The 25,595-nt window shown below is 39.5% G+C and overlaps 1 pseudogene; it reads left to right on the top strand.

Annotated features, from left to right (window-relative positions):
• LOC128544917 (deleted in malignant brain tumors 1 protein-like) overlaps window positions 1-25,595 on the top strand; it is a 99,030-nt pseudogene that overhangs the window by 52,490 nt on the left and 20,945 nt on the right.

The following is a 25,595-nucleotide window of genomic DNA, read 5'->3' as shown; positions in this document are numbered from 1 at the left end:
TGTCTGTGCATCCTGAAGATTATCAAATCTGTGCTTTTTATTGGCAAACGCACTTTCTATTGTGTTAAGGTCCAACCACTACCCTGTGGGTTTTTTTTTTTTCCTCCAGGCCATTTATATTGGAGACTGAATCCCAAAAGGAAGTACCTTGTTTTGTTTTATTCACCTTCAAGCCAATTACTTGCCTTATAACTGGGTTATTTTCAGATACTGTATGCAGCAAATGCATTTTGATCAGCCTTTGTATAGAATCCGACAATAGATTTATTCTGCAGAATGTAATATGATCTCTCAAAATTCAAATTCAAACTGTCAATTCAATAAAATATATATTTTTTTGTATTAAAGTGGAAAAAGTCATAAAGCGGCTTTACAGAAATAAAAATTATGAAAAGAAGGAAAAAATAGAATATAAGTTATAATTATTAGTTTGTCCCTAATGATGGTAAGGAAAAACTCAAGAGGAAGGAACCTAAAGAAGAGCCAGTCTCAACAGGGAACGTGCCCTCATTTGGGCTACAAGATAGTGTGACCATAAATCAGTCCCTGTTATATTTGTGAGTCATGAGGCTGAGAGTTCAATTATATAACAGGAAATTCCACTTTCACTGAGGAAAGTTTAAAACAGTTCAAGAAATTTCTCACTTGAATATACACAGTACAGCAGACACACAGACGCTTATACACGTGTCCAAGATCTAAACCTGAACAACTTCTCTAAATTACACACACACAAAATAGGATAATACGAATGTAAATTTACCCTGGAAAAAAAACAAGTAATTTAAAAGATATAATTATATAATAAAAATATAATCATTGAGTTTGTAATTCTTGTTGCTCTTGTTGAGGGCCGATTGGCCGGTGAGAAAAAGCTCATTCTCGCTGTGTTGACCTTCAGGAAAAAGCAGCACGTCCCTGACATAAGAAAAATGAGACCATTGTTATGTTCTGGCTGTAGGTCCTTCACTATACTGACCCGGCCTTGGTGCAGCTACCGTTTGCTGTAGCTAGAGTGCAAGTCAGGGAGCTCAGTACAGATGATGAGCTCAGCTGATCAGCACATCCTCCATGCTCTCAGTGGTGCAGGTGTAGAAGTGCAGATGTCATCTGTTGTGTGACTTTGATGGTATGCAAATTGTAGTGGTTCCAGTGTGTTGGGTAAGATAAGAGGAAGAAGTCTTAGAGCAGCCTTTTAAAGCACTTCATCTTACATGAGTTCAGTGCTACAGAACGAAAGTCAGTGATGTAGAAGTTGTGGTTTCCTCTTCATGTATCTTACCCTTATGTCATTGCTATTAGTGTCACTGCTGCTGCCACTGCATGATGGATAAAGGTGAGAGATAAAAGGGTGTAGATGTTTTACATGGCATTTCATTCTGATCCATTTATTTTTCTAGTAAAATGTAATTTTTTATTCAAATAATAATAATAATAATAATAATATTAATAATAATAATAGCAAACAATAAAAGCAAAATGTATTGATGGTGTACATGTTTTTTTGTTATAATTCCTAATTAACTTTGCTAAAAGTGTTAAATAAACTATTAGCGTGAAGAGATTACCTAATCTGACAGCACTAAAACCTTTTCTTTAGCCCAAGAACTTCTCTTTCAATGCATTTTCAACTATTAGCAATTTAGTTTCATGCCAATAGGCTCTAATGTTTAAGTGCATTTGTGATTATTATACCAAGGGGCTGTATTTTTGTTTTTTGTTTTTTTCAGTATTTTGTGTTGTTTTTTTTATTCAAACCAAAATGACAGCATAAAATCTATTTTTAAAAATTATTTCAGATGTGAAGCAGGCAGTCCAATCATCATTCTGGTATACTGAGAAAATGTACTACTTTGATGGTTTCCAAGCCGGTATGAGTACATAAGTGTATCAGGAGATCATTTAGAGAAATAAAGGAAAAATGGAGAAAAAAATTAACTCTCAAAACTGTATTCTGTTATTCTGCACAATGAAAAGTCCCAGTTTGGCCTGAACACCCCTTGCAGCATGTATGTTAGTTGTGGCTGGCAGGATCACTATACCACAAATATAGGTCAGGTTTTTTTAAACTTAGTTTGGATTTTTTTTATCTCTGGTTTAAATAAATTATTTATTTTTCTCTTTATAGCCAGTGTTCTTACTGCTCCTCTGCTGGGGGGTGAGTGTGTTTTCATTTGAAAAAAAAATAGAATTTATTTCTAAAAACTTTTTATCGCTATTTAAACTCTTTATCATAAAGTATATATTGTTACTCTTTCTTTGTTTTTAACCTTTAATGTTTTAAAAAGTCTTTCTATTGTTATTGTTATATTTGTTTCTGAAATTAAAGATATTAGCATAGAGTAAAGCGCAAATGATTTGATCTTCATAAATATAATAAATGTGCTGACCTGATTTCTGGTTCAGTTTCTTGAAATAAAGTTCATTATCATAATGTTAATATACATTTTACTGTTTGTCTCAGATGGCTCTAACATTCGCTTAGCTGCAGGCAGTGACTCCTGTATCGGCAGAGTGGAGATCCTGCACAATGGCCAGTGGGGAACAGTGTGTGATGACTTCTGGGAAATTACTGCTACACAGGTGGTTTGTAGACAGGCTGAATGTGGTAAGGCCATTAACCACTCTCTCACTGCACGCTTTGGTAAGGGAAGTGGCCCGATATGGCTGGATGATGTTCGGTGCTCTGGAAATGAAAGTGAAATCACACAATGCTCTCATGCTGGATCTGACTCAGGGAACTGTGACCACAATGAAGACGTAGGCGTCTTTTGCTCAGGTACAGAACACATCTTTCATACTGTAATGCTGTATGTTCGATACTGTAGCATTTTTTTTATTTTATTAGCAGACAAATACAAAGTCAAAGTGATACTAAAACTAGAGGATTTGGTACACTGGCTTCAGTAACTTTAACCCCTGGAATACAACACCTTAATAAACTTAAAAGCATGATTTCCAGTTCAGCAAGGGGACAAAATATTGTTTTAATTTTGGTCTTACAATTAATTTTTTATTTAAAAATAATTAATTAATATTCATAACAGATACACACACAAAAAAATCAGACACACACCAAGACTTCACTGACCACCTTTGGCTTTCCAAAAAAATTAAAGAGAAAATGCTTCCTCGTGCACACAGAAGCATTCTTTCACACTCGGAGTCCTGGAATATGTTCCGTGCCATCGGGGAAGAAACCCTCCATAGATGTGATCCTCTGGTGATTCAGTACATTCAGGTGGTCAGCTGACTTCATTTTATTGCCCCATAACGTTACTGAGTCTAGACCTGAGTAACTGATCAACCCCAGATCATATCACTGTCTCCTGAGGCTTGTACAGTGGACACTATGCATGATGGGAGCATCGCTTCATGTCCTTCCCTTCTCACCCTGACACGCCCATCACTCTGGAATTGTCATGACCCTGGCCCTTTGACCTTTCTTTTCCCATGCTGTCATGCTTCTTTTTTCCTCTTCACACACCTGAAACTCACAGCTCAGATTCACAGCTGATTTCTTCCACTGTTTAAGGAAGCTCAGCGTGCATTCTTGCTGCCGGATTATTGCATGCTCTCTGCACACTTCTTTCATGTTTTTCACTGATTGGTTTTCACGTTCATTGACCAAGTTTGCTTTTGTCCCTTGTTTTCCCCTTGCATCTCATGTTTTGGATTTGGCACTACTCTATCAGATTTCACGCCACTGATCAAACACTTCTGCTCTTCGGCCACAACCTTGTGTCAAAATTTGTCTCTGTTACAACGCTGACTGGATTCACAACATTGATCAAACACTCCCGTTTTCTTGACCACAACACAGACTGGATTCACAGTCTCAACTATCTGCATTCATCAGGTCCACCTGGTGACTCGTACATTTGTCTCCGGAGACCAACCAGTAAGGCGCCACTCAGGAGAACTCATGTATCTTTTCCACCATGACAAAGTGAGCAGGGGGAACCAATGCAGGTGGACAGAAGTCACATCCCCTCTTGGAAGCAGTGATGCCAACGGGTGGAATGAGCCTGTTTTTACTGTGGAAAGTTTGGTAATCTGCTTAAGGACTGTCCAGTAAAAGGAGGAGCCCTCCTAGTACGACTAGAAGGGCAAGTACTTACAAATGTGGGTAAATTACCTTTAACAAACTATAGGTGATAAGGAAACTATATCTACACTTTACCTTGAAATATAATAATCAGCCATAACATTAAAACTATTGACAAATTACATGAACATTGATTACAATGGTACCTGTCAAGAGGTGGAAAATATTAGGCAGCTAGTGAAGAGTCAGTTTTTTAAATTGATATGTTGGCAGCAGAAAAAATGTGCAAGCATGAGGATTTGAGCCATTTTCAACAGTTAACCGCTACATTAGGATGTCTAAAAGACTAGTTTAGAGCATCTCCAAAATAGCAGCTCTTGTATTCCTAGTATGGTCAGTACTTACAAAAAAGTGCTCCAAGGAAGGACAACTGGTGAACCAGCAAAAGGTCATGGGCTCCCAAAGCTCATTGATGCACATATGGAGAAAAACATGTCTGATTTGATCCCACAGAAGAGTTCAAATTGCTAGATAACTAATAACCAAACAAGTCACATTATTTTTTTTCAGCTTTTTGCAGCTTTACATTCTGCCTCTTCAGTGAAACCTCAGATTGTGAGTAACGCGGTTTGCAAGTGTTCCGCAAGACGAGCAATGATTTGTAATAAATTTTGACGAGCAAGTCTTGGTTTACGAGTACTGAGTGTCATGTATCACGCATGCACTTCTTGTTTTGACACCAAGCATCATGTGATCACAACTGAGCCAACGTTTTTTCGTTTTTTTGTGGGTAATCGTCTCCCGTTGGTTTATTTTTATTTTATATTTTGTGTTCATTATTTTTATGTATTTATTTTTGGGGGCCGTGGAATGCATAAATTGAGTTTAAATTATTTTAAACTTTATTTTAAAATTTCGTGTTTTGGGATACAAGCCCACTTTCGGAACAAATTATGCTTGTAATCCAAGGTTTCACTGCATGGAGATGACTTTTTTTTGGGATTGTCACTATACTTTATGTTCTAAGAAAGGAGTGGACATGTTGGAACATGCCATCAAATGGAATATATTTTTAAATGTCTGTCTATCTATCGATCTATTAATCTATCTACTGTATATATCAATCATTTTCAAATACCAGTACGCCATCAATTGCCCCAGTTTGAATTTAGCAATCTGGCATAGTTTGTACTATTATTTAATTTTTTCTGCTCAAAGACAGAAGTGACACAAAACCATTGATAAGTAAAACCATTTTGTCTTTTTATGAAATAGGTAAAGAGATCAGGCTTGTCAATGGTACGAGGAACTGTTGTGGTCGAGTAGAGATCCAACACAACGCCCAGTGGGGAACAGTGTGTGATCATTCCTGGGACTTAAAGGATGCAGAGGTGGTGTGTCGACAGCTTGGATGTGGTAAAGCAGTCAGCGCTCCTCATAATGCCCGCTTTGGTCAAGGAAGTGAAGCAACCTGGATGGATGATGTTCAGTGTTCTGGAACGGAGAGGATACTAGATGTTTGCTCCTACAAGGGATTAGGGGTCAAGAACTGTAGACATCATGAAGATGCTGGAGTTGTGTGCTCAAGTAAGCTTTTTTGACTTTGTCTGTTTTTAAATAAAAAAAAATTAAAAGCATTTAAATAAATATATTTACAAAATTATTAAATATATACTCTTAATACTACTGTATAAGATTTGCAGAGTCCCACACTGACTCGGATCTCCCCAAACTCTGTGGTCTCACCTGGAGAAGTCCTTCAGTTCAGATGTTTCACACCCAGCCCAACATGCATCTCTGTGGACTTTAGTTTGTATAAAACTGGGACATTATTAAAGAAGCAAACTGCAGAAACTACAACAACATTTACTCTGACTGTAGATGAATCACATCAGGGCCAGTACACCTGTGACTACACATACAGGGAAAGTAACTCCACATCATCCAGGAGCAGCTCCATTACCATTACTGTGGGTAAGAGCAGAGAGGATACTACATTAAACCATTTTAAGGCAAAAATAAATGAACTCCCTTTTGTGAACTGGTGTCAGGGTCATGGGTGGCCAGGCTCACTGATACATATGTATTAAGTGAAAACTTAGTTTGTCTGGTCCGATCCCACAGATGAGTTTCAATTGGACGAATTGTTGAAACAGTAAATGCTGGCTTTGATAGAAACGTGTCAGAAAACACATTACATTGCAGCTTGCTATGTATTGAAATAGTTGATATGTATTACTCTTCTTTGTCTTTCGGCTGTTCCCTTTCAGGGGTCGCCACAGCGAATCATCTGCCTCCATCTAACCCTATCCTCTGCATCCTCTTCTCTCACACCAACTAACTTCATGTCCTCTCTCACTGTATCCATAAATCTCCTCCTTGGTCTTCCTCTAGACCTCCTGCCTGGCAGTTCCAACCTCAGCATCCTTCTACCGATATATTCACAATCTCTCCTCTGAACATGTCCAAACCACCTCAATCTGGCCTCTCTGACTTTATCTCCAAAGCATCTAACGTGGGTTGTCCCTCTGATAAACTCATTCTAAATCCTATCCATCCTTGTCACTCCCAAAGAGAACCTCAACATCTTCAGCTCTGCTACCTCCAACTCTGCCTCCTGTCTTTTCTTCAGCGCCACTGTCTCTAAGCCGTAGAGCATCGCTGGTCTCACCACTGTCCTGTACACCTTTCCTTTCATTCTTGCTGATACTCTTTTATCGCACAACACACCTGACACTTTTCTCCACCCATTCCAACCTGCCTGTACCTGCCTCTTCACCTCCTTTCCACACTCTCCGTTGCTCTGGACCGTTGACCCCAAGTACTTAAAATCCTGCACCTTCTTTACCTCTGCTCCCTGTAGCCTCACCGATCCTCCTGGGTTCCTCTCATTTACACACATGTATTCCGTCTTGCTGCGGCTAACCTTCATTCCTCTGCTTTCCAGAGCATACCTCCACCTCTCCAAATTTTCCTCCACCTGTTCCCTGCTCTCGCTACAAAGCACAATGTCATCTGCAAACATCATAGTCCATGGGGACTCCTGTCTTACCTCATCTGTCAACCTGTCCATCACCAGAGCAAACAAAAAGGGGCTTAGAGCCGATCCTTGATGCAGACCCACCTCCACCTTGAACTCTTCTGTCACACCTACAGCACATCTTACCACTGTCTTACAGCTCTCATACATGTCCTGCACCACTCTAACATACTTCTCTGCCACTCCAGACTTCCTCATACAATACCACAGCTCCTCTCTTGGCACCCTGTCATACGCTTTCTCTAAATCTAAAAAGACACAATGCAACTCCCTGTTACCTTCTCTGTACTTCTCCGCCAGCATCCTCAAAGCAAATACTGCATCTGATGTACTCTTTCTAGGCATAAAACCATATTGCTGCTCACAAATGCTCACCTCTGCCCTTAACCTAGCTTCCACTACTCTTTCCCACAGCTTCATTGTCTGGCTCATTAGCTTTATACCTCTATAATTGCCACAGCTTTGCACATCTCCCTTGTTCTTAAAAATTGGCACCAATACACTTCTCCTCCATTCCTCTGGAATCCTCTCACTCTCCAAGATCTTGTTAAACAAACTTGTCAAAAACTCTACTGCCACCTCTCCTAAGCACTTCCATACCTCCACAGGTATGTCATCAGGACCAACAGCCTTTCCACTCTTCATCCTCTTCAACGCCCTTCTCACCTCACTTCTACCAATATTTGCTACTTCCTGTTCCACAACAGTCACCTCTTCTACCCTTTGTTCTCTTTCGTTTTTTCTCATTCATCAACTCCTTAAAGTACTCCTTCCATCTTCCCATCACCCTCCTGGCATCTGTCAGTACATTTACATCTCTATCTTTAATCACTCTAACCTGCTGCACATCCTTCCCATCTCTATCTTTCTGCCCTGCCAACCTGTACAGATCCCCCTCTCCCTCCTTACTGTCTAGCCTAGCATACAAGTCCTCATATGCTCTTTGTATGGCCTTTGCCACCTCTACCTTCACCTTACTCTGCATCCCCCTGCTCCTGTCTACTCTCTTCAGTCCTCTCAGTGTCCCACTTCTTCTTAGCTAGCCTTTTTCCCTGTATACACTCCTGGACTTCCTCATTCCACCACCAAGTCTCCTTGTCCACTTTCCCCTTACCTGATGATACACCAAGTACCCTCCTACCTGTCTCCCTGATCACATTGGCTGTAGTTGTCCAGTCAACTGAAAGCACCTCCTGACCACCTATAGCCTGTCTCAACTCCTCCCTAAAGACTTCACAACATTCTTCCTTTCTCAGCTTCCACCACTTTGTCCTCTGCTCTGCCTTTGTCCTCTTCGCCTTCCTTTGATATGTATTACCAAAACCTCTTAAAATTGGCACATGAGCATCGGCAGTGGAGGAATGTGACTTATTTCTTTTACATAATGAGTTTCTGTTGAATTTCTTTCAGCTGTAACATATCTGTCATTCTCCTTTGATCTCTCCCATCAAAAAGAAATTTCTGCCTGAAGATCCTCTTCTCACAAAGACTGCTGAACAAAATTCCAAGAGCCAAGAAGTTTATAAAATGCCCAACCAGCCAATCCGGCACCAACAATCATGTCCCCGTTAAAGTTAAAGGGATCCCATTTCCCCTTGATTTTAATGTTTGATTTAAACATTATCATCACCTCTTGATCTGTATTAGATTTTTATCTGTGAGCTGCTGCCACATGTATGGCTAAAACATATCACATTATGCTATTTTTTTGTTTGTTTGTTTCCTCTTAGCTTAACTTTTAGTCTCTCTAGAGATCTTTATATTTTGGTTGAATGAACAATTTTTACCCAATACAGAGTTGATAATAGATAAGCAAACATGCAATTATCATTGATAATAATAGTCATTGATTAGCAAAAACCCTTTTGTCTTTTCATATAATAATTTAGGCAATGAGATCAGACTAGTGAATAGTACAAGTAACTGTTGTGGTCGAGTGGAGATCCGGCACAAAGCCCAGTGGGGAACAGTGTGTGATCATTCCTGGGACTTAAAGGACGCAGAGGTGGTGTGTAGACAGCTTGGATGTGCTAAAGCAGTCAGCGCTCCTCGTAATGCCCACTTTGGTCAGGGAAGTGAACCAACCTGGCTGGATAATGTTCAGTGTACTGGAACTGAGAGAATGCTAAATATTTGCTCCCACAAAGGATTTGGAGTAGAGAACTGTGGACATCATGAAGATGCTGGAGTTGTGTGCTTAAGTAAGCTTTTTTTGTTTTCTTTTTGTTTTCGTTTTGTTTTGTTTTGTTTTGGTTGAAGAATAAAAAAAACACTTAAAGTAAATATACTTTTAAAAATATGAAATATAGTTTTTCTATCATCAGATTTGCAGATTCCCACACTGACTCGGACCTCTCCAAACTCTGTGGTCTCACCTGGAGAAGTCCTTCAGTTCAGATGTTCCACACCCAGCCCAACATGCATCTCTGTAGACTTCAGCTTGTATAAAAATGGGACATCAATAAAGAAGCAAACTGCAGAGACTACAACAACATTTACTCTGACTGTAGATGAATCACATCAGGGCCAGTACACCTGTGACTACACATACAGGGAAAGTAACTCCACATCATCCAGGAGCAGCTCCATTACCATCACTGTAGGTAAGAGCAAAGAGAATATTATTCTGACTGGCTAATTAACTTATTTAAGCTATTCAAATAGCTGCCAGTTATTATCTATAATTCATACATCATGTAAATAGCTTTATTATATAGACATAGACATTAATGCTGTTACTCAGTGCTGGGTGAATAAGTGGGTTAAAATATTGTTCTACCAACACTATATTGCCAAAAAAAAATCACTCACCGATCCAAATCATTGAGTTTAAGTGCTCCAATCACTTTCATGGTTACAGGTGTATAAAAACAAGCACTTAGGCATTCAGACTGCTTCTACAAACATTTGTGAAAGAATTGGTCACTCTCAGGAGCTCAGTGAATTCTAGTGTGGTACCGTGTTAGGATGCCACCTGTGCAATAAGTTATTATATTTCCTTACCACGAAATATTCCACAGTCAACTGTTAGTGCTATTATAACAAAGTGGAAACGATTGTGAATGACAGCAACTCAGTCATGAAGTGGTAGTCCACGTAAAATCACAGAGCAGGGTCAGCGAATGCTGACACGCATGGATTCAAGATTCAAAGGACTTTATTAATCCCAGAGGGAAATTGCTTGGTCTTACTTACATTTGAATGGTGCACAGAGGTTGCCAACTTTCTGCAGAGTCAATAGCTACAGACCTCCAAACTTCATGTGGCCTTCAGATTAGCTTAAGAACAGTGTGTAGAGGGCTCTATAATGGAATGCGTTTCAATGGCCGAGTAGCTGCATCCAAGCCTTACATCACCAAAGTGCAATGCAAAGTATCGGATGCAGTGGTGTAACACATGCTACCACTGGACTCTAGAGCAGCGGAGAGGTGCTTTCTAGAGTGACGAATCACATTTCTCTGTCTGGCAGTCCGATGGACGAGTCTGGGTTTGAGGTTGCCAGGTGAACGTCTCGGGTTACTTTGCTGTAACCCTGTTCCTTGAAAAAGGGGGAACGAGATGCTGCGTGAAAACGCTATGGGAACATCCTTCTGTGTTGACGGTTGTGAAGCATATCAACCACACCAAATTTTGACATATATACCCTCGGTCAGGTGACGTTATCTGATGAAGCGCACCTGCAGGTTATAAATAGAAGTTAGAAATCAGATCAATTTTGTCTGAAAGGACGTCCAGTCACGCAAGCAGTGCAGCATTGAAGCGCAGCATCTCGTTCCTGCTTTTTCAGGAAACAGGGTTACAGCGATGAAACCCGAGATGTTCGCTTTCAAAAAGCTACACTGCTGCGTGAAAACGCTATGGGAATGAGAATACCAACACCACCACACTGCAACTGTCTGGACCCCAGGGTTGTGTAGCGTGTGTGCACAAAGGCCAAGGAGGTCTCAGAGCTAGCTCTGAGAGGCTGACTCAGGGACCCATGAGCCCGGAGTAGCATGAACATCCAGACTATAAAATCTGACAAATGTATGCGGAGAGGACCAACCTGCCGCATGACACACTTGCTGCAGGGGGACACCTCTTGCCAGCGCAATAGATGAGGCAATCCCCCTGGTCGAATGAGCCCTGATTCCTAGAGGCAAAATGAGACCATGCGCCTCATAGGCTAGGGCAATAGCATCTTTTACCCAATGTGACAACGTTTGGTGGCGGCCGCCCCCCCGGTTGCGGCCCCCGTAGCTGGAAAAGCTGCTCTGACTTACGCCACTGGCTAGTATGGTGGACGTAAATCTGAAGAGCACGTGCTGGACAGAGTAGGTGAAGTCTTTCCTGCTCCGGAGTTGTAAAAGGCAGAGGACAGAATGCTTCGAAAACAACTGGGTGCATGGTTGAGAATGGAACTTTCAGGAGATAGTTCGGATGAGGATGCAGAATAGCTTTGACTAGCCCAGGGGCAAAGTCTAGGCAGGATAGAGAGACTGACAAAGCCTGCAGATCTTTAATTTTCTTCAGAGAAGTAACGGCCATGAGAAAAACCATCTTGAGAGTCTGAAACCTGACAAGCGCTGGCTCTAGTGGTTCAAAAGGGGTATCAATCAGACCTTTGAGCACAATAGATAAGTCCCAAGAAGGAACAGTAGTTTAGGGGAGCAGAGGTATCGGAGGAAACGCGTAAAGGCGTAATTTGGGCTATGTATGGTCCATCACGTCCAGACCCAGGGGAGCTGGAGAAGTCAGAGAGTAGTAGAGGGGACATTGTGCTGTCCCTCCTGAGGCAAAGAGGACCACCTATGCTACATAAAATCTTTCCCAGATTTGACAGACTACTTCGGGGTGGAGTCTCCATTCCCTGTGTGTCACAGCTTGTCTGGATAGCAAGTCTGCTCCCACATTTATATGCCCTGGAATGTGAATCGCCCTGAGGGACAGGAACTTATCCTGTGCCCAAAGCAGAACCTGGTGCACTAGCTTGTTTAAGCGGCGCGAGCACAGTCCGTCTGGCAATTTATGTATGAGACTACTGCAGTGTTGTCCCCCCGCACTGGGATATGGTAGCCTCTCAACTGCTGGAGGAAGTGCTTCAGGGCCAAAAATAGAGCCATAATTTCGAGGCAATTGATGTGCCATGCAAGAAGATGGCCTCTCCAGCTCCCTTGGGCTGGAAGGCCATCTAAGACCGCACCCCAGCCCGTAAGGGAAGCGTTTGTCGTTAGCATTTTGCGACGACGAGATAGACCTAGAGTGGGACCCAAAGTCAGAAACCGGGGTCTGAACCACATAGAAAGGGTACGAGGCCCCTGGCGCGTAACCCTTATTTGCCTTCGGGGATTGGCCCTTGAGCGCGGTGAAAGAGCTACACCAAATGGAAGAACCCGATACTGGTAAGCTTTGCCCCAAAAGCAAACCTCAGGAACCTCCTGTGTTGTGGCAAAATTTCTATGTGAAAATATGCGTCCTTCAGATCTATTGTCACAAACCAATCCCTTGGTTGGATTTGCGAAACAATGATTTTGACAGTCAACATTTTGAACCTGGACCTTTTGAGATAGCGGTTCAGCCTGAGAGGATTGAAAAATTGGACGCAGCCCCCCGTCTCTCTTGGGAACCAAGAAATACCAACTGTAGTAGCCTGACTCTCTGTCTCGTAGGGGAACAAGTTCTATGGCCCCTTTTCCCAGCAACATCTGCAATTCGAAGGTCAGCAGATGCGCCCTTTCCGGTTTCACGGAAGTGGAGACCACGCCGTTGAAACGCGGAGGGCGATGTGCAAACTGGATCCTGTAACCTTTCTCTACAGTCCTTAGTACCCACTCCTTAGTACCCACTCCTAAACCTTGTGGAAAACCTTCCCAGATAGCATCTCTTACCCAAATCTGGTAAATAGCCTTGCCAGAAGATTTGAAGCTGTCTTTCGGCTGTTTCCTTTCAGGGGTCGCCACAGCGAATCATCTGCCTCCATAGTTATTATCTACAATTTATATATTATGTAAATAGCTTTATTATATAGACATAGACATTAATGCTGTTACTCAGTGATGGGTGAATAAGTGGGTTGAAGTGTTGTTCTACCAACACTATATTGCCAAAAAAAATTGCTAACCAATTTAAATCATTGAATTCAAGTGCTTCAATCACTTTCATGGTTACAGATGTATTAAAACAAGCACTTAGGCATTCAGACTGCTTCTACAAACATTTGTGAAAGAATGGGTCACTCTCAGGAGCTCAGTGAATTCCAGTGTGGTACCGTGTTAGGATGCCACCTGTGCAATACAGTACGTTACTTCATAAAATTTCAAAAGTCAACTGTTAGTGCTATTATAACAAAGTGGAAACGATTGTAAATGACAGCAACTGAGCTCTCATTCAAATGAGCAAATGAGTTATAAAGTGGTAGGCCAGGTAAAATCACAGAGCAGGGTCAGCGGATGGCTTAAGAACAGTGTATAGAGGGCTTTATGGAATGGGTTTCCATGGCCAAGTACCTGCATCCAAGCCTTACATCACCAAGTGCAATGCAAAGTATCGGATTCAGTGGTGTAACACATGCTACCACTAGACCCTAGAGCAGTTGAAAGGTGTTCTCTGGAATGACGCATCACATTTCTCTGTCTGGCAGTTCAATGGACGAGTCTGGGTTTGGGGCTGCCAGGTGAACAGTACTTGTCTGACTGCTTTTTGCCAAGTGTGGAGGGGGGATTATGATGTGGGGTTATTTTTCAGGAGTTGGGCTCGGACCCTTAGTGCCAATGAAAGAACCTCTTAATGCTTCCACATAACAAGACACTTTGGACATTTTTTATGACACTGTTCACTTAATGTAAACATTTGGGGACGGCCCCTTCCTGTTCAAACATGACTGCACATCAGTGCACAATGCAAGGTCTATAAAGACATGGATGAGTGAGTTTGGTTTTTCTACGCTTTTTTCTACCCAGATTTTCTACGATGGTGGAAGGTCTAACTAAGGTCCCGGAAATGTTAACAGTATCAGTACAGAAAGAAGCAACAGTTTTAGGTGAACCAACAAGTAAAAAAATCTGTTTTATCAGTATTGAGCTTGAGAAGGTTACTGGTCATCCAAGCATTTATGTCATCAACACAAGCTGAGATGAAGGTAGTGGGAAAGGGATGGTAGTGTCGAAAACTGATATAGAGTTGAGTGTAGTCTGCATAACAGTGAAAATATAAACCATGATGACGGATGATTTTACCTAGAGGAAGCATGTAGATAATGAACGGTAGTGGGTCAAGAAGAGAACCTTGCGGAACACCATGAGAAACAGGAGCGATAGAGGATTTAGCATGGCGGAAAGTAATATAGTGTTGACGGTCAGACAGATAAGAAGTAAACCAGGATAAGGCAGTTCCAGAAATACCAAGAGCAGAGAGTCGTGAAATGTAAATACTGTGAGAGATAGTATCAAATGCAGAAGAAAGATCTAAAAGATCAAAATGCTAACAGAGCCAGCATCAGAGGCCATAAGAAGGTCATTGACAACCTTAAGAAGTGCTGTCTCGGTACTGTGGTGAGGGCGAAAACCGGATTGAAAACATTCATACAAATTATGAGATGACAAATAGGACTGTAGTTAAACAGCAACAATTTTTTTAAGTATTTTTGAGAGTAGCGAAAGATTTGAAATTGGTCGGGAGTTTCCCATATCAGCAGGGTCAAGGCCAGGTTTGTTTAAGACTGGTGTGACAGCTGCAGTTTTTATGCCTTCTGAAAGAATGGTTGAAAAATTCCCATGAACAGACTTCTAAATCTCGTGAAAAGCCTTCCCAGAAGATTTGAAGCTGTTAAAGCTGCAAAGAGATGGCCAAAATGATATTAAACCCTATGGATTAGGAATTGGATTTTACTTAAGTTCACATGCATGTGAAGGCAGAAGAGCTGATACTTTTGGCAATATAGTAAGAATATCAGTAACTCTATGTTGTTCTATTGAACTTGTCTACACCCTGTTTATAGCTTAAGTTTTAAGATTATTTTACTTTACAACTCATGAGCAAAAACTGCCAAATTATAATTTCCTTTTTTTATGTAATAAATCAGTTCATAATGAAATCAGACTGGTGAATAGTACGAGTAACTGTTGTGGTCGAGTGGAGATCCAGCACAACGCCCAGTGGGGAACAGTGTGTGATCATTCCTGGGACTTAAAGGATGCAGAGGTGGTGTGTAGACAGCGTGGATGTGGTAAAGCAGTCAGCGCTCCTCATAATGCCCACTTTGGTCAGGGAAGTGAACCAACCTGGCTGGATGATGTTCAGTGTACTGGAACTGAGAGCTACATAGATCAGTGCTCACACAGAGGATTTGGAGTAGAGAACTGTGAACATCATAAAGATGCTGGAGTTGTGTGCTCAGGCAAGTTGTTATTTACTTTTGTTGGGGAATAAGAAAACCACTCGAGTTTAATAAAATATTTAATTATATGTAATAATTTTGTATATCATAAGATTTGCAGACTCCAACACTGACTCAGATCTCCTCAAACTCTGTGGTCTCACCTGGAGAAGTCCTTCAGTTCAGATGTTCCACACCCAGCCCAACATGCATCTCTGTAGACTTCAGTTTGTATAAAACTGGGACATTAATAAAAAAGCAAACTGCAGAGACTACAACAACATTTACTCTGACTGTAGATGAATCACATCAGGGCCAGTACACCTGTGACTACACATACAGGGAAAGTAACTCCACATCATCCAGGAGCAGCTCAATTACCATCACTGTGGGTAAGAGCAGAGAGGATGTTATTCTGGCTGGCTAATTAACTATTTATTTAAGCTGTTTGAATAGCTGCCAGTTATTATCTATAATTCATATATCATGTAAATAGCTTTATTATATAGACATAGACATTAATGCTGTTACTCAGTGATGGGTGTATAAGTTGGTTAAAATGTTCTACCAACACTATATTGCCAACAAAAAAAAAATCATTTACCGATCCAAATCATTTAATTCAAGTGCCCCAATCACTTCCATGGTTACAGGTGTATAAAAACAAGCACTTAGGCATTCAGACTGCTTCTACAAACATTTGTGAAAGAATGGGTCACTCTCAGGAGCTCAGGGAATTCCAGTGTGGTACTGTGTTAGGATGCCACCTGTGCAATAACTTGCATCATAAAATTTCCTCACTATTAAATATTCCACAGTCAACTGTTAGTGCTATTATAACAAAGTGGAAACGATTGTAAATGACAGAAATTTAGCCATGATGTTGTAGGCCAGGTAAAATCACAGAGCAGGGTCAGCAGATGCTGACACGCATAGATTTAAGATTCAAAGGACCTTATTAATCCCAGAAGGAAATTGCTTTGTCTTACTTACAGTTGCTTTCCGTCGGTTTAAAAGAGCAATAAAAGTGTAATAAATCAGATAAGGGAAATTAGAATAATTTAGAAAATAATGGTGCACAGAGGTTGCCAAAATTCTGTAGAGTCAATAGCTACAGCCCTCCAAACTTCATGTGGCCTTCAGATTATCTTCAGAACAGTGTGTAGAGGGCTTTATGGAATGGGTTTCCATGGCCGAGTAGCTGCATCCAAGCCTTACATCACCAAGTGCAATGCAAAGTATCGGATGCAGTGGTGTAACACATGCTACCACTAGACTCTAGAGCAGTGGAGAGGTGTTCTCTGGAATGACGCATCACATTTCATTGTCTGGCAGTCCAATGGACAAGTCTGGGTTTGGGGTTGCCAGGTGAACAGTACTTGTCTGACTGCTTTTTGCCAAGTGTGGAGGGGGGATTATGATGTGGGGTTATTTTTCAGGAGTTGGGCTCGGACCCTCAGTTCCAATAAAAGAACCTCTTAATGCTTCTACATAACAAGACACTTTGGACATTTTCATGACACTGTTTACTTTATGTGAACATTTGGGGATGGCCCCTTCCTGTTCAAACATGACTGCACATCATTGCACAATGCAAGGTCTATAAAGACATGGATGAGTGAGTTTGGTGTAGAAGAACTTGACTGGTCTGCTTAGACTCCTGACCTCAACCTGATAGAAAACCTTTGGGATAATTTTAAGTAGAGATTTCAAGCCAGATCTTCTTATCCAACATCATTTTCTGACCTCACAAATGCCTTTAGAAAGAATGGTTAAAAAATTCCCATGAACAGACTTCTAAATCTTGTGAAAAGCCTTCCCAAAAGACTTGAAGCTGTTGAAGCTGCAAAGGGATGACCAAAATCATATTGAACCCTCTGGATTAAGAATTAAATTCTACTTAAATTCACATGCATGTAAAGGCAGAAGAGCTGATACTTTTGGCAATATAGTGAGAATATCAGTAACTCTATGTTGTTCTGTTGAACTTGTCTACACCCTGTTTATAGTTTAGGTTTTAAGATTATTTTACTTTACAACTCATAAGCAAAACTGCCAAATTATAATTTCCTTTTTTATGTAATGAATCAGTTCATAATGAAATTAGGCTGGTGAATGGTACGAGTAACTGTTGTGGTCGAGTGGAGATCCAGCACAACGCCCAGTGGGGAACAGTGTGTGATCATTCCTGGGACTTAAAGGATGCAGAGGTGGTGTGTAGACAGCGTGGATGTGGTAAAGCAGTCAGCGCTCCTCGTAATGCCCACTTTGGTCAGGGAAGTGAACCAACCTGGCTGGATGATGTTCAGTGTACTGGAACTGAGAGCTACATAGATCAGTGCTCACACAGAGGATTTGGAGTAGAGAACTGTGGACATGGTGAAGATGCTGGAGTTGTGTGCTCAGGCAAGTTGTTATTTATTTTTGTTGGGAAATAAGAAAACCACTCGAATTTAATAAAATATTTAATTATATGTAATAATTTTGTATATCATAAGATTTGCAGACTCCTACACTGACTCAGATCTCCCCAAACTCTGTGGTCTCACCTGGAGAAGTCCTTCAGTTCAGATGTTCCACACCCAGCCCAACATGCATCTCTGTAGACTTCAGTTTGTATAAAACTGGGACATTAATAAAGAAGCAAACTGCAGAGACTACAACAACATTTAATCTGACTGTAGATGAATCACTTCAGGGCCAGTACACCTGTGACTACACATACAGGGAAAGTAACTCCACATCATACAGGAGCAGCTCCATTACCATCACTGTGGGTAAGAGCAAAGAGGATACTACATTGAACCATTTCAGGGCAAAAATAAATGAACTCCTTTCTGTAAACTGGTGTCAGGGTCATGGGCGGCCAGGCTCACTGATACATATGTATTAAGTGAAAACCTAGTTTGTCTGGTCCGATCCCACAGATGTGGGTAAGAGCAGAGAGAATATTATTCTGGCTGGCTAATTAACTATTTATTTAAGCTGTTTGAATAGCTGCCAGTTATTATCTATAATTCATATATCATGAAAATAGCTTTATTATATAGACAAAGACATTAATGCTGTTACTCAGTGATGGGTGTATAAGTGGGTTAAAATGTTGTTCTACTAAAACTAAATTGCCAACAAAAAAAATCACTCACCAATCCAAATCATTGAATTCAAGTGCTCCAATCACTTTCATGGTTACAGGTGTATAAAAAGAAGCACTTAGGCATTCAGACTGATTCTACAAACATTTGTGAAAGAATGGGTCACTCTCAGGAGCTCAGTGAATTCCAGTGTGGTACCGTGTTAGGATGCCACCTGTGCAATAAGTTGAGTCATAAAATTTCCATACTAATAAATATTCCACAGTCAACTCTTAGTGCTATTATAACAAAGTGGAAACGATTGTAAATGACAGAAATTTAGCCATGATGTTGTAGGCCAGGTAAAATCACAGAGCAGGGTCAGCAGATGCTGACACGCATAGATTTAAGATTCAAAGGACCTTATTAATCCCAGAAGGAAATTGCTTTGTCTTACTTACAGTTGCTTTCCGTCGGTTTAAAAGAGTAATAAAAGTGTAATAAATAGGATAAGGGAGATTAGAATAACTTAGAAAAGAATAGTGCACAGAAGTTGCCAAAATTCTGCAGAGTCAATAGCTACAGACCTCCAAACTTCATGTGGCCTTCAGATTAGCTTAAGAACAGTGTGTAGAGGGTTTATGGAATGTGTTCCCATGGCCGAGTAGCTGCTTTGTGTGAACATTTGGGGACGGCCCCTTCCTGTTCAAACATGACTGCACATCAGTGCACGATGCAAGGTCTATAAAGACATGGATGAGCGAGTTTGGTGTGGAATAACGTGACTGGCCTGCACAGAGTCCTGACCTTAACCTGATAGAAAAACTTTGGGATGATTTAGAGCAGAGTCTTCAAGCCAGGTCTTCTCGTCGAACATCAGTTTCTGACCTGACAGATGCCTTCCGTAAGGATGGTTCAAAAATTCCCATAACACACTCCTAAACCTTGTGAAAAACCTTCCCAGAAGAGTTAAAGCTGTTGAAGCTGCAAAGGGATGGCCATATTAAGCCCTATGGATAAAAATTTGGATGTTACTTGTCGCCCTCGGCTTGCTCACCAGGGACTATCTGACCATTTTGATTCGTACACATTCAAATTCCATACAAACTTTAATAATTCTTTTGATGGTGTAAAGCTGCTTTGGGACAATGCCAATTATTAAAAGCGCTATACAAATAAAATTGAATTGAATTGAACTTAAGTTCACATGCATGTGAAGGCAGAAGAGCAGATACTTTTGGCAATATAGTGAAAATATCAGTAACTCTAATATCAATTACTCTACATTGTTACACTTGACTTCACCCTGTTTATAGTTTAAGTTTTAAGATTATTTTACTTTTCTTCTCATGAGCATAACTGCCAAAATATAATTAACTTTTTTATGTAATAAATCAGTTCATAATGAGATCAGACTGGTGAATGGTACGAGTAACTGCTGTGGTCGAGTGGAGATCCAGCACAAAGCCCAGTGGGGAACAGTGTGTGATCATTCCTGGGACGTAAAGGACGCAGAGGTGGTGTGTCGACAGCTTGGATGTGGTAAAGCAGTCAGCGCTCCTCGTAATGCCCACTTTGGTCAGGGAAGTGAACCAACCTGGCTGGATGATGTTCAGTGTAATGGAACTGAGAGCTACATGGATCAGTGCTCACACAGAGGATTTGGAAATGAGAACTGTGGACATGGTGAAGATGCTGGAGTTGTGTGCTCAGGCAAGTTGCTATTTATTTTTGTTGGGGAATAAGAAAACCACTCAAATTAAATAATAAAATATTTTATTATATGTAATAATTTTGTATATCATAAGATTTGCAGACTCCCACACTGACTCAGATCTCCTCAAACTCTGTGGTCTCACCTGGAGAAGTCCTTCAGTTCAGATGTTCCACACCCAGCCCAACATGCATCTCTGTAGACTTCAGTTTGTATAAAACTGGGACATTAATAAAGAAGCAAACTGCAGAGACTGCAACAACATTCACTCTGACTGTAGATGAATCACATCAGGGCCAGTACACCTGTGACTACACATACAGGGAAAGTAACTCTAGATCATCCAGGAGCAGCTCCATTACCATCACTGTGGGTAAGAGCAGAGTAGAGGATATTCTTTCTTATACTTTTTATGTTTGTGTTTCAACTTATATTTTTGTTTATGAAATATTTCTGCATGTGCATCAGATAAAGTACATGACAGGATGGCCATCATACTACTTATCAGTAACTTGCATTTGATATTATGAAAAAAAATCTAATATTTGGTTACTTTTGCCCCTGAAACTTAAATAAAAATGTATTTAAAAAATTATATAATTATACACAAAATTTAATTCCTCTTACAGCACAGCAATCTGCCAGCAATTTATCATTATTATTATTATTATTATTATTATTATTATTATTAATTGGATGAACCTACCTGCTTTTTGTGTGTTTAGAGTTATAGTTAATATTGTGAAACAATTTGCAGCAGTTGGTATATATGGGAGATGGCTACAACATGCTACCAGTTGGAAAATCAGCTTTTCCTTTTAGAAAACTTTAATACAATAACAATGATATATAGATTTTTTTTTTTAATCCATCTTCCTGCCAGCACAAGTTATGTAATAATGACCTGTGTTGTAGACAAGTAGTACAATAAAATCTTCCCAGTCCTATTATTGGTGAAATTAATGAGTCTTGTCTGTTGTGTTGTTTCCCTTGTCCTGTTGCACCCTTGCATTATTGTGCTGATGAGTTCCTGTGGCTCATTAAGAAAGAAAAATGAATCATCTGTATAAATGTGTTCTTGGAGCTACTGTGTTTATCTGCTGATGTGATTTAATTTTTTTTTTTTTGGTTTGTTTGTCTGTTTGATTGTTTCTTTCTTAAGTTCCTGAAAAGAGAAACTTGCTTGTTGCTTTCTAGTGAACTTGCAGCAGCCCAGTATCTCCTTCAGTGATGGTGATGGACCAGAAGTGACAAAGGGCTACAGCTTCTCCATCATCTGCTCCACTGAACCTCAGTATCCAGGAGGTTCCTTCCACTTGGAGCTCAGTGGCTCCAACATCACCAGGACTCAGTCAACTGTTAACCACTCAGCTGTCTTTCTTTTTCCTGAGGCAGATTTCGTGCATCAGGGAAACTACAGCTGTACTTATAAAGTTACCGTGTCTTCACGCTCCTTCACCTCCACTGCCACTGAACCGCTGTTCATCACTGTGAAAGGTATTATTTAATACATTGTACACTGAAAAAAATAACTCTAAGATGTTGTGAATGTAGCATTATATAATCTGTGTAATCAACAATAAATAATCAAGTTTGTACGTTTACTTAAATATATCTAAGTTAGTAATTAATCTGCATTTGTTAAGAATACAAGACAATATGCATTTTTTCCTTAACATATTTTTTTTTACATAATCCCTGACAATATTTTAAGTGCACACACACAACAAGCAATAATCTTGTTCATTTTACTCCGTTTAAATAAAACTGCCTCCTCATGGGAAAAGCATGGGAAGCCCCGTATCAAATTATAAGTGTACCAAAGCCTCATTGCGGTAGGAAACAACTCTTTGGAGCGTTCTGTTCACCTCGTGTGCAAAACGTTTTAACAAGCAGAAGATGACCTGTGGATTCAGGACCAAGTGCACTTTGAAGGAACTGTGGATGTTCAGGAGTGTATACATAATAAAAAGTGTTCTTACTTTAAGTTTTGTGGTGGATGAAGTTGTATTTCAAAGTACAAAATTACACAACTGGTATTTTAACTATAATATATAAGAAATGCCTAACTAGATAATGTGAGTATATGTAACTTTAAAATGAGACTAGGACATTTAATAAAACAAAGTAGGCCCCACTCCAAGTAATATGGAAATTAAAAAAATTATAATTTTAATTAAAAATACATATTTGAAACTCTTAAAGTTAAGTAGAGCATGGACACAAGAATGACTAGGGAAATTATTAAATTAAGTAGGGTTTACTTGCGAAATTAAATAGACTTAACTAGAAAAATTAAGTAGACTTAACTATCAAAAAATATTTTTATACATAAAGAAATGTAAGTAGTAAATACAAAGAATAGTCTTGTTTGAACTACATAATAATCTGATGCAAAAAGTTACCTTAATTTTTTTTAAGTAGATCAGGCTGAATATTTGTATCTGTGTATTCTGTTGCTGTTCATGTGTATTCCTTACATGCTCTACTTAACTTTAAGAATTTCAAATATGTATTTGTAATTAAAATTTAACTATTTTTTTCATATTACTTGGAGTGGGGCCTACTTTGTTTTATTAAATGTCCTAGTTTCATTTTAAAGTTACATATACTGACATTATCTAGTTAGGCATTTCTTATATATTATAGTTAAAATACCAGTTGTGTACTTTGAAATGCAACTTCATCCAGCACAAAACTTAAGGTAAGAACCACCCTAAAAAATACTGAGTTAAAAACAACCCAATCTGTAAAAATAATAATAATAATAATAAAATTACCCACGTCTATTAAACAGTTAAATTACTTCGATATACTGGTCTATTACAAAAAAACTTCCAAGTTTTGCAAACCATACATATATGCAATAAACAACATCCTATTAAATGTTCATAGAAAAAACGTTTATTTTTTAAAAGCACAAGAGCAGATAATCAACAGCGACATCATTACTATACTATTACTCACAAGGGCAGAATGGAGTAATAACACAAATAGACTGAGGCAGCTTCTACAGAGCAGGATCTCTTTGTGACATTAGATATCTTTTCTGCAGAACAAAACTACTGTATCCAGCTGTTCATTAAGATAGGGTATAGGTAACCTGAAACAAAAACATGGAGACAGCTACAGTACTACTAAAAATAAAACAGCAAAATAAGCATGGCTTTTAGGATAAAGCTCTTAATGTCAGACTAGTTGATCTTGTGGTCTGCGTTTATTTTAAGCTAATTACCAAAGAAATCTCATACTGTAGCTGGGGTCATACTGGTACACTACAATCACCCAAATATTAATACTTCCATCTAGTAGTTATCTGTTCAGCTGTGGTACTTTCTCCTGTAGTTGGCGCGTTGACTAGTTAATTTAGCCTGAGTCACAAGCAACTTTGGGTAAAGAGGGCTACCTGGTTAACTTACATGCAATTACTGGTAATACACTTACATACTTGCCAAAGGGGGAAAGGTGTAAAATATTGTTATAACTCAGGAGAAACGCGGGAGACTTTTGAGACGATCAGTGTTTTGTAACACCCAGCATTTTATTCTCTCTAGCAGTGAGATTAATAAAGTTCTAATGTTAATGTGTTTGCTAATGCTAGCAACCTAACTAAATGCCTGTGTCATGCTAATACTACAGTTACAGTTTAGCGTTCATTCATCACTTCACCATCTTCGTCACTCTGCAAACATTCTACAGAGAAAGATAAAAAGCTCAGACATCTTATCTGTTTCCTTCACACACAGGTGGGGTTCTTTGGCTAACTATAGCAGCTATTGTCAGCTAAATTATCTTACCTCAGACCAGCCTGAAAGTTTAAGTGTAACCTTAACACGGTAACAGTAATAAATCTCACATATAGTAATAATTTTTCAGTCATATGTGACTTAGGTGAGTGAACATGTGTATACAGACCTTGTATTTAACGTCATTTTCCCTTAAATGAACCGTCATCAGCGGTGTGGGAGCTCAAGAGAGACACGAAGCTCTGACTGACAGCCGCTGAATCCACCGGTGAACTTTGGGGGCAGGGCCAAGCAAATTTGCACAAAAACTACCCAACTCTCTGTAAATAACCCAGAAAAATGACCCAACAGAGGAAACCCAGCGCTTGAGTAGAAAAAACAACCCGTGCATACACTCCTGAACATCCACAGTTCCTTTAAAGTGCACTTGGTCCTGAATCCACAGTTGTTTCCTACCGCGATGAGGCTTCAGTACACTTTTAATTTGATACGGGGTTTCCCATGCTTTTTCCATGGGGAGGCAGTTTTATTTAAACAGAGTAAAATGAACAAGATTATTAATTGTTGTGTGTGTCCACTTAAAAAGATTATCAGGGATTACGTAAAAAATATGTTAACGAAAAAATGCACATTGTCTTGTGTTCTTAACAAATGCAGATTAATTTCTAACTTAGATATATTTATGTAAACGTACAAACTTGATTATTTATTGTTGATTACACAGATTTAATAATGCTACATTTACAACATCTCAGAGTTTTTTTTTTTTTTTTTATTGTAGTTTTATGTGGAAACATGTAGCATTTCTCTCTCAGTATCTCTAGACATATACATTGGTTTGGGAGCAACAGCAGGACTGCTTACCATGTTACTGCCAGTCATCTTTTGGGGTGTTAAGAAACTGAAAAACCAAAAATGTCATGGAAAAAAGAAGGATGCACAGTGTAAGTGTAAGTTATTTAACTCCATATTTTTTAATTGCTAAACTGTTTCATACCACAGCAAGGTTATTTTATTAAGCTGCCAATTAATCAATATTACATGAAAGGGCGTGCTGATATTCACCACTACAGCACGGCCTTAAGTGTTATATTGCTGATAAATGTTCTACAAACACCATTTAGATAGATAGATAGATAGATAGATAGATAGATAGATGGATAGATAGATAGATAGACTGACTCTATATATACTGTATATACGGTATAAATCTATAAAAAGAATGAAATTCATTTGTGCAACTATCACTAAATGAGGATAAATAGTACTGGATAGACTACAGTAAACTGAGATGTGCAATATGTTGTAGAATATATTGATTTATTATCAACAGATTATGATTTGTTTGTTTATTTAACCAGATATTTTGCCCTGTCAACATGCGTATTTCTGTGACTGGCAGAGCTGGTGACCAACAGTTAGTGTAATTCACGATTACTGGGGCAAGCGGTGTCAGACTTTTTCTTTTTCTTTATGAAGGAGCAAAATTCCATATAATTTTGATACAATTTTCAAATAAAATAACTTAATGATAGCCAAGGACAACAAGCTAATGCTAACATAAATATTATTTCTGAGTTTTAACACTAAGACACTTTCTTAAGCTATTCTGAAGCTATT

Source organism: Clarias gariepinus, chromosome 16 (genome assembly GCF_024256425.1).
Source record: "Clarias gariepinus isolate MV-2021 ecotype Netherlands chromosome 16, CGAR_prim_01v2, whole genome shotgun sequence".
Classification (NCBI taxonomy): domain Eukaryota; kingdom Metazoa; phylum Chordata; class Actinopteri; order Siluriformes; family Clariidae; genus Clarias; species Clarias gariepinus.
The sequence above is the reverse complement of the archived record's forward strand: the minus strand, read 5'-3'. Positions and strand labels throughout refer to the sequence as shown.